This window comes from Sinocyclocheilus anshuiensis, unplaced genomic scaffold, assembly GCF_001515605.1.
Source record: "Sinocyclocheilus anshuiensis isolate Anshui unplaced genomic scaffold, SAMN03320099.WGS_v1.1 scaffold522, whole genome shotgun sequence".
Lineage (NCBI taxonomy): Eukaryota > Metazoa > Chordata > Actinopteri > Cypriniformes > Cyprinidae > Sinocyclocheilus > Sinocyclocheilus anshuiensis.
The window spans coordinates 74,293-85,494 of NW_015544185.1; positions in this window are offsets into that span (position 1 = coordinate 74,293).

Below are 11,202 nucleotides of genomic sequence, written 5' to 3' on the forward strand. Positions count from 1 at the left end.
TATGTTATATATATATATTATATGACATATTATATATATATATATATATATATATATATATAGGCTATATATATATAAATGTAAGATGTCATATGTAAAATGTGTGTATGTCTCTGTTTTTTTATTTGACATCAATCGTTTTTGTTTTACTGTTAAAGTCATAAAATGATAACCGAATTACCCTTTTCCTGAAAGGACAGGTCAATGATTTGGATTGGATCTGTCGTTACACACAAGCAGAAACACAGACAGGGGTCTGCACAAGCACATGAACACTATACGTCTGCTAGATATTGATATTACTGTCAGATCACTCATCTGTGCTGTAATGTCATTATATTAGTGCATCTCTTCACATTGATTTTAATCTCGTCTAGTCTTGAGATAAATGTTGCTTATCAACATCAGCGACAGGCCTTTCCTCGCAGTCATGGTTAGATATGAGTGCTGACCGAATTATATTCCTCGTATGAAATGTCTGCTAAATAAACCTGCAGTGCAAAAGACTAGAGATCAATTTTAAAAGAGATGCAATAACATTTCTGCACCACTAGATTGCACACCAGTAATAAAATTTACTGTTACATTACATTTTTTGTCATGTCTGCTCGAACCTGACTTTTAGTGTGTATTTCTAAATGATTTTTAAGCTAATGTTACCCTTAACTCCTCACGCTGCAGACGTTTTTGGAATGGCTCTCTGTCGTCATTTTCAGTTATAGAAAAATGAGATTGTAGCTATCACAAAATTTCTGGTGACTATTCAAAAATATATTCCAAAAGAAATATATTCTGAGAGAATATTTTGCATAAAGAAAATTAAAGCTATTTTTATGACAGCTATTTTTTTTTGTATTCTGAATTTCGCCTTTTATACGAAATTGATGTAAACACTGTCAGTTATGTTTTCAGAACAGGACAAAACATCAGATATATCAAAATAGAAATGTGCATTAGTGTGAATCGGTGTGAATGCAGCCTGTTAAAGCTGCCACTGTCTGTGATCTCATCAGTAATAATCTAACAGCAATAATGCTGAGGAAAAAAGAAAAACCCATAACTATGATTGTCTGTAAACTTTTGGATAGCCTACTTAAAGAACACTTATTTTTAAAATAAGTAATTATTAAAAAAATAGCCTGCTTATATAATTTAATTAAAAAAAGGTAAAATTTGATATAAAATTTATATGAAAATGTAGCTATGTGCAGTAATATTGAAAATTGAGAATGTGACGCATCGTAATATTGAGTTAAATCGAATCGTACAATACAATTTTTAAAAATGCATTTTACGGTGAACACAGCAGTCAGTAGGCTATAAGCACACGTGACGCACCATTCCCGCATCTGCGCCCGCCCTCACCTCATGTTTGCGGCTGACTGATGGACAACTATTCCCGGGAAAAAGACATCAGCAGTCCGGCGCCGAGAAAAGAAAAAGTTAAAAAGCCCAAGATGAAGCCCGTGTATCATTTTCATGTAAATTCATAATCCTGTGAAGCTTTTGTTCTGTTGACGTTAATAACGTGATTTAATGTCGGTAATAATTTCACCGCCACCAACGAGTTTCCATGTTCCCTTATGAAAATTAACCGTGGTTTTACTACGAATAAAAAAACAAAAAAAAACATGGTTCTTATAGGCATGCTAACCACAAATTAACCATAGTTTTGTTACTTCAAATAATAATTAACAAATAAGTATTCAGTAAAAACAGACCAAAGTGAACAACAGCCTTTAAAATGACTTAAAATGCATTATATAAAAACAAAGAGGCAATAATGATTGGATAATTATTAATAATCACATGGTTTCATTGAATAACTGTTAAAATACATAATGTAATACAAAATAAATAAACAATTTAGAATTGCCTGCAAAAGGTGCCAAAGGCCTGGTAATTGCTGTTGTTACACTTACAGGACTGTCAAATCCTTGTTTAATATTGACCAAACATTTAATTCAAATATCCGCTTAATCTTTCATTTTTGGCCACCTTTTTGCGATAGAATTGCTACAGCCTCTATAATTTCTTCAACAAAAACATATGGACATCACAACCCTTACAAAAATTAACATGGTTTTATCGTAGTAAAACTACACTTGTACTTTGTAAATAATACAGTTTAATTACAATTTATTTATTTACTTTTTTATTTTATTAAAGTTCTATTTTGACCCCTATAGCAGCCTAGGTGTTTTTTTTTTTTACTTCCATAATATTTGGGGGAGGGGGCACAACAATACAATTCTGCTTAGGGCACCCATTTGGCCAGCAGCGGCCCTGCGTTGACATGATAATCGTAATTGAATTGAATCGTGAAACCAGTGAAGATTCACACCCCTATTTTTAAGATAGCAGTACCGACTTACAGAGATTCCAACTGTAAACAAAAAGCATAGAAACTGCAATTTTGGTTCAAATGTAAAGCAGAAGAATTATTTTGGAAAAAATGTAGATCAAGAATCGTTTTGGAATCGGATCGTGACTCCCAGAATCAGAATCGGATCGGATCGTAAAGTGCCTAAAGATTCCCACCCCTATTATTTATTTATTTATTTTAGTTTATGGTTTATTTTATTTGTGAGATTCACTTTCAGATATACTGTAGAAAATGTATTTTGAACCTGTCAGAGTAGAAGTATTGTGACTGTTTTACAACTTACCCAAAAATATAATAAAAAAAATAAATAAATAATATTTGCATAAAGAAAATTAATGCTCTTTTTACAACAGTTAAGATTTTTCCATTCTGAAATGTTTCACATTTTAGCACATAAATACTCATTGCCATAATGCAAAACATTAAATTCTCATTATTTGAATGTGAAAAAAATAGTTAAATATACACTCATTATTTGTATTTATTTATAAGTGTCACGAATTCGGTCCATGGACTTCCGTTTATTCACCACCAGAGGTCACCCTTTCCATTACATTGACTCTCGCACAACACAAACTGTTGCATAGCACCCCGGACTACATATCCCATCACTTTCGGAAATATTTCGAGGTGTATTCGGAAATATTCCAGAAATGTTTGGAAATTTTCCAGGATTTTTTGGAATATTCAAGGGATTTTTGGAAAGTTTCCGGAAATGTTCCACCCCTTTGCAACCCTGATTGTGATTGGGAAACAGCTGTACTAATTAAAACACTAAATTCCTCTCACATTCAAACTGAAATTGCAATTCTGCATCCTGTTTGCAGTAGAATAAAAAAAAAAGACATTCTCATTTGAATTCTGAATTGTGCACAACTAGACTGCTAGACTGAGCTCTTCTGAGCAAGAACTAGTCGCTGTAGTTTTCATAAGCTTTTGGCATCAAATCATTAAACAATAATCATAACGCTTGGTTTTTGCTCTGCGTCCTTGAAACTCAATTGAAATCGTAACGTAGCATATACTCTAGTGTCTAGGCCCCGTTAGTAGTCTTGCTGGAAACTGTTCTCAGTGTAAATTCGAAACAGTGACACGCATTCATGTATGGTGGTTTAGGCTGGTTTTAGATCAGTATTAGAGGTTGTCATAGAGACTCAGGTCATGATCTTTCTGTGGAAGAGCTGTGCTATTTAAATATGGAATCTGTCTCCAAGGACTCTGAGAGATATGATGGATAGAGTGATGTTATGACTGCAATTAGCTTCTAAAGCTGCCATTTTCCTCTGTTCTATGTGAAGGAGAATGTGAAGGAGACTGGCCTTCAGTTTTATTTTTTTATCGAAGGAGGTATAAAAGGTGCCTGTGGCAAAACATTGCAGGCTATTAAACAGTGAGTTTGAAGTGAGTTGATGGTGAAAAGTATGTGATTGCTTTTGGTGAGTCATACCACCCAAACACACACACACACACACACTGAGGAAAAATACCCACATCAACATCAGCTTAATAACTTGATGTCACAGTCAGATGCCCTTCTTCCAGGTCGCACTTTAACTTTTTGACACTCCAGCAAATGACGGGTGAACTGAGAATATTTACTGGCCTTGAAACTGTATTTTGGATTGCGTCAAGATCATTTTTCTTCCTATGACAAAGGAATTATTTAGCTGTTTTTCTCTAGTACATTAGAGTCCAGAGCACAGGCTACTGAATAATTAAAAACTATATTAAAACCAGTCTCTTGGTCACAAACAAAGAGATCCATCAATGTTTTGATCTTTAGAATTTAATTTTGGAGGCTTAGCCAAAAAAATATATATTTTTATATTTGCATGCAAAACTCACTAGTACAGTACTATTTTATTAATAGTTTTTATTCATATTTTGAATGAGTTTTTTTATTTATTTAATGTTTGATTTTAATGTTAGGTAAAGTTGTAATAATTTTGTTGTGTATTTTTTTGTGTACGTAAAAATTTTGTGTATTTTTATTATTCCTTTTATTTCAGATTTAAAAAATGAAAATGATAAATGTTGCCTTGGCACCTAGCTGATATAAAATACTTTTTAAAATATATTTTATTTTATTTCAATTAGGCCTAACATTTATTTTATTTTATTTTAAACTTAAGTAAAAAAAAAAAAAAAAAAAGTTAACCATAGCTTGTGGATGTTATTGATGTACTGTGTTATTTGGTTGCTATGGTACTCTGAGTTGTTACTAGGGTGTTGCTAGGTGGTTACTCTGGTAGTGTTGGTGGTTGGTTGCTAAGGGGTTCTGATGGGTTTCAGTGGGTTATGTAGTTACTAGGGTGTTCTGATTTGTTACTAGGGTGTTGCTAGGTGGTAACTAGGGCATTGTGAGTGGTTGCTAAAGGTTTCTGAGATGGTTTTGTGAGTTATGTAGTTGCTAGGTGGTTACTAGGGTCTTGTTTTAGTGGGATATGTGGTTACTAGGGTATTATAAATAGTTGCTAGGTGGTTACTAGTAAAACACTGGTCAAATATTGAAGCATGAGTCCTAGATGTTTTTAATGATGTATAGTTGATTGAGATCAAATATAGATCAGGTATAAATATAGAAAGAAATATAGATCAAATATATTGTTTATCAATTTTATTTAGACTGACTTGAATGGAAGCCTCTTTCTTTTATATTTCTCTCTTTTTATCTCTCTGTGAGCGTCCGTAGCTCCGGGCTCTTTTATAAACAGACTGTGATATAAACGTGTTGCTCTGAAATCTCGCCCCTCCATCAGTCCCTATAGCAGCTCAGGCTCCCCAGCGACCGCAGTTCACGACCCACCCTGTAGGACCGTCCCATTCATCCGGCTGATCTCAGCTCATGTCCAGCAGTTATCACGACTAATCGCAGCCCCTCAAGAGCCTCGGATTATTTCAGACCATGGGAACCAAACGCTGCAATATGAACCAGCTGCACAAAGTCAAAAAGGTGAATGGCGTTTTTTTCCTCACACTAACCGACCTCTGTAGTTCCCCGCCACCAGAGTGATTTGTTTATCGTCGTAGTACATTATTAGCCCTAGAGGAGGACTTTAATGATAAAGAATGAGTCTGGAAATACACATCGAGCCGTGGAAAAAGTTGCAGTGATGAATGAGTCTCGGCTCTTATGGACTGAGACGCGAATGAGTCTGTTGGCAGGGGTTCAAAGAGCTTAGGGTTCAAGAAGCTGCGTTTAGTATTTTATACATGCTGAAAAGCCACAGCGACTCTGATTCACTCTTTGATTCACTCCTGGACTAATTAATCTAAGCTGTCGTGTGCATAAAAATGCATTATTTCAACAACATGAATTATTAATTAGGAGTGTTTGCACTGTTTTTGCTCATGTTTAGGGTTAGTGATTTGAACAAACCTCAGCATGTAAGTCGTACTGCAGTATTTGCTCTATGACTGATTCCTCCAATCACGTGTCTTGTTAAGCAATGATCAAGTGATCAATCTAACAATTTTTATCAGACTTAACACTAAAGATGGGACCTGAGCCATATCTAGAGAATTAACGTTTAAAGTTTCATTACACTCTAAAAAACACTGGGTTAAAAACAACCCAATTTGGGTTGTTATTAACCCAAGGGCTGGGTAAATATAGGACAGAACCCATCTTGGGTTAAATAGGGTTGTTTATTTAACCCAGCATAATGGGTTGATTTAACCCAGCTAATGGGTTTATTCATTTTTACTATATTGCTAGCTTATTTTTTTAACTTTATACTAGGGCTGGACGATATGCCCAAAATAGGACACTTTAAAATACCATATGACCTGCTCTTTAACAAACATTAGAAGAAAAATTCAGCATTAAACAGAAGTAATTCACGTGTAATTGACCAGTCTCTGTTATTCTGTTTCCACCGTAACGGTGCTGGTTCTCGTGCCCGAGCTGGAGTGCGCAACACTCGTTAAAGTTGATTCACACCGCCTGTATGTTGCTCTGCATAAAATTGAATGATATACAGCACAGTAACGATTTTATAGATAAAATAAAATGTACACAAACCTGTATTTTAAAGAAAAGAATGCATCAATTCGATGGTGCTTAGAACTGCTCTCTCGTGAAGAGAAGATGCAAAATCCCCGCGATAAATAACTCAACCGCTGGGTTACATCTGACCCGGGATCTGAGTAACACAAAAACTACCCAAACACTGAAAAAATAACCCAAAAAAAATGACCCAAAAGGCTCAACCCAGCATTTGGGTTACAAAAATAACCCAGGATTTTTTTAGAGTGTAGACCAGTAAGCATCTGCATTTTAAACTTAAATACATCAATCTGGTGCAAAATTAAGAGCTCCGAGCCCATTTCAGTGACCAAAAAAAAAAAATAATTGATGCATTTTGCAGATGCTTTTATCCAAAGCGACTTACATTGCAGTCAAGGTACACTATCAGTTCTTGCTTTGCCTGGAAACTGAATCCATAAGCTTGGTGTTGTTTTCACCATGCTTTACTGTTTTAGCTACAGGAAGGCTGAACAGTTCTTAAAAAATTAAATTAAATGATTTGCATTGACTTGTTGTAACAAACAATTAGAATATTATAATAATTATTATTCATTTTTATTTCAGTTCTAGTTATTTTAGTACATCATGGAAATGAAAATAAAAATATTTCCTTGGCAGCTAGCTGAAATAAAACATATATATTTTTTATTTCAGTTCAAGTTTATTTGTTCAAGTAAAGACACTTTATAGTTTTAGTATTAATTTTAGTTTTAGTTAACTATAATAATCCTGTTGCTAGGTGGTTACTAAGCTAGACTCAAACCTTATTTAGTTGTAATTAGGGTCTACTGTAAGTCTCATTACATTCACCCTGGTGTTTTTAGGAAAACAATTTGGATATCATAGTAATTATTATAATATTCAATTGTTAATAATAATACAAATTATAGTATTTAATTAATAGCATTAATTACTTTTAAGACAGAAATGTTACTATTGTAATACATTTGCACTGTAAAATAAAAAAATAATATTAATTATTTTATTTTGCACTACAGTCGTGAATTGAGAATAGGCCTATGTATTAATTTCTTTACTTGCAAATGTTAAAGCAACAAGCAACAAGTGCTTTTTCACATTTGCATGATTTCTGACATTTTTGCTCAAAGAAGTTTACAGCTTTTTACTAGATTTGTAAAGAAAAGCAAAACTGGAGCATGTTGCTTTCCCAAATGCATGGTCAACTCAGAGGACAAGCCCAGATGGAGCTTATTGTGAACCGAGCCGCTCTGAGATGCTAACAACAAGCAGATCATGAGCCGTACACCTTATTTAATTAAACACAGCCTTTTGATTTGATAAGTGCATTTGATAAGCCTATCATGATTTCAATTTTAGTTCGATTGACAGATGCTTTTCCAAAGCAATGGCATAAAACACAACATTAGAGATCTTTTATGTTATTATGAGAAGTGCTTTTTATGAAACTGGTGGGAAAAGCACAGTCTAAGTAATTAATCTGAAACACTGCTAACATTATGGGTAGTAAACAGTGTGAAACACTTTAACCCAATTATAGTTTGTCAAGCTTATAAGCAGTAATAACTTGCGCATACAGAACAGCTGGTCTGTGTGGTATCTTCACATCTGGAGGAGTTATCAGGCTATCGCTGCAGAAGTTCGGTGTGTGCTGAGATGGATGAGCGAGTGAGAGTGTTGATATAGTTGCAGTGGTTGAGTCTCTGCTATGGGTTTTTAATCAGCACAGGTCTGCTGTTATCTGCCGCACACCCACAAGCTTAAAGGTCAGCGCCGACAGCTCAAGGTCTCCTTTATCTCCATTCAAACACACACAAACACACACAGCCAGACCAAGGGCTTCACAGTCACTGTTTGGTGTTACAGCAGTACTTACTCTCTACCCGGTTAAATCACCCTTCACAGGTGATTCTGAGTCTTTGACTAGTAATATAAAATGCACCATGACCATTCTACCGATTATTAGTTGCTTTGCACATACTGTGACAGTATATTTCCATGTAGAGGTCAGGATCTGTTGTTAAGAAGACATAACATTGTCTGAAATGTTTGGATAAAAGACACAAAGCAGAATGCAAATAGCAAATGTGATACATTTACTGCTAAAAGGTCATTTTTACTGCAATTTAATGGGTTTCAAGCGGCTAAACGGTCAGAAATCTATGAACCAGTATTATTTTAGTATTATGTTTATGCTATTATTGTATTCATTAATATTTTGAATTAGCTTTTATTTTTATATTTTTTAGTTTTCATTCTAATTTAAGTTTTAGTAAATTTTTATTTTTTTTATTATTTTTATATATTAAATATATCTATATAGCTTTAATTTTGTTAATATATTTGTACATTTTTATTTCAGTTTTAGTTATTGTAGGACTTCAAACTTATTTTATTTCAGTTAGCAATGTTTCTGATTTTCGTTTAGAGTTTTTATCTAATATTTACGTGTATTGTGTTTTATTTTAGCTTTATTTCAATTAATGTATTTTAGTTTTAGTTAACAACATCACTGATATGAGCTCAAACATTTCTCATCAAACACTCATTTTGCAGCTTTGTACTCTTACTTTATGGCATCTATTTCGCATTTGTGTCTCATCTTGACTCATTTGTGTCTATTGTTTTGGAGATTCAGGTGAAGACAATTGATTCTATGAGAAACAAAACTGTCATCTCCATTATGTTTCCTCACATGTGAAAGAGCAACATATAAGCAATAAAAAATTAATTTGGGAAATATCTATTCCAGTTCATTCTGGTTCCCTCCGTGTAGGAATGCGTAAGTTTAAGAAATGGTTTTGCTTTCCGCACAGGAAATGATGCGTGCATTTAGCCAGTGATTCGTTTCTCTTTAAGTCACTTTGATATAATTCTTAGTAATTCCGGGCAAATGCAAGGAATTTCCCGCAGGGGAACATTGTTTCCTGCTGTTAATGGTTTTATATAGGTGATGATTGTTTCTCGAAATGAAAAAGAGTACGTTGACAAAGTGTAGATATGTGCGAAGAGGAAAGTAATAGTAATGATTATGAAATAATGGGAATCAAATGAGCGCTTAAACGCTCCCAGACCTCCTCGCTCAGTTCAAAGTACAGAGGCCAAATGCATGGAGCGAGATGTGCATGGCTAATGATCAGTGACTGCCTCCTTCCTTTCTCCTCATGCTATGTCTTCCATTTTCTCATCAGTCAGCAATGACCAGTTGAGCAGTTTAGTAACAGAGCTGTAACGGCGAGCCTCTGTCTCTAGCAGATTTACATATCAAACAGTATTTACGCACCACTAAGCGAGGAGAAATAGAAACGACTCCCATGCATTTGTTCTGCTGTGTATTTGCATATGAGCCACAGAGTTATCAGCCCTCCCCGATGCCGTTTATGGAAAAGCTGGCCGACCCCCTTCACATTCACATAAATTTGGAACAGTCGCTTGACGACATCACAGCATTAAAATGCATCTCTCCCTGCATTTTGAGAAAATTTGACTATTGCTTTCCCTGTCTTGTCTGAGAACGAGCAGAATGGAGATGGGATGTTTACGCAGCAGCCGCCTGATTTAGGCATCTTGTATCTTTTGTTTGCTTCAGCTGCAACCCTGTTTATCTGAAAGGCGTTCAGATTCATTATGGAATCTGCTGCTGGAAAGCAACCCGATGCGGTTGGAAACAAGTGTGGCTCTTGAATGGGTCTCTTAGAGACCTTGAGCTGAATTACGGCCGGTTGTAATGTTTACAGGTCGAATGATTGTAGGAATGAGGAAGGAAATGATGGTGGGCAGTGCTGTCGATTTTTATTTCTGACCTCATAATGTTTCAGGGTCTTTTACTTTTCTGGTGATATTTTTATATATTCTTTTTTATATTTATATATTTATTGCAAAAAAAAAAAAAAAAATAATAATAATTATTATTATTATTCCATTTAATTATTTATTAAACATTTGTCTTAATTCTTATTCTTCCATGTAATTGTTTATTGAACATTGGTGTCAAATATATTGTATTATATATTAAATTATATATATTATATACAGTGGGTACGGAAAGTATTCAGACCCCCTTAAATTTTTCACTCTTTGTTATATTTCATATACAACAATTCTGTGTTTTTCTGTCAATATGGGGTGCTGTGTGTACATTAATGAGGAAAAAAAATTAACTTAAATGATTTTAGCAAATGGCTGCAATATAACAAAGAGTGAAAAATTTAAGGGGGTCTGAATACTTTCCGTACCCACTGTATATTGTTATTATTCCATTTAATTATTTATCGAACATGTATTTACACTTTTTACCTTTTCACCTATATTTATGTATTTATTTAAATCTAATCTAATATATTTCTTTCTTTTAATACAATTTTAACCCCCCCCAACGTATAGGCTCTATATTTACGTTAGTATATTTACATATTAATTTTTATATTTATATCCATTGCCCTTATGAACATTAAAAAAGGCTACTGAACTATATTACATTTCGTAAGAATTATTGCAATAATAATAATAATAATAATGTACTTAATTATTTATTAAACACTGTTTTTTCATGCTGTTGTTTTCATGCTTTTTTACAAACGTTCCTTCATCTTCACTCAGTGCTCTGGACTTGATCCTGTTGCACATTAATTAAATGAGTTAGTCGTCTTGTGGTAACAGTCAGTTTACAGGCGAGGATTTCCTCACGTAGCGAGTGGAAAAAGAGGTCAAGAGCATAGCCGTAGGAGGCTGACTGTTTTAAGCACGCAAAGACTCGTTCCATTTACAGGAGGAAGTCAAATGCCGTTTCAGTAGTGCTGTCACTAGT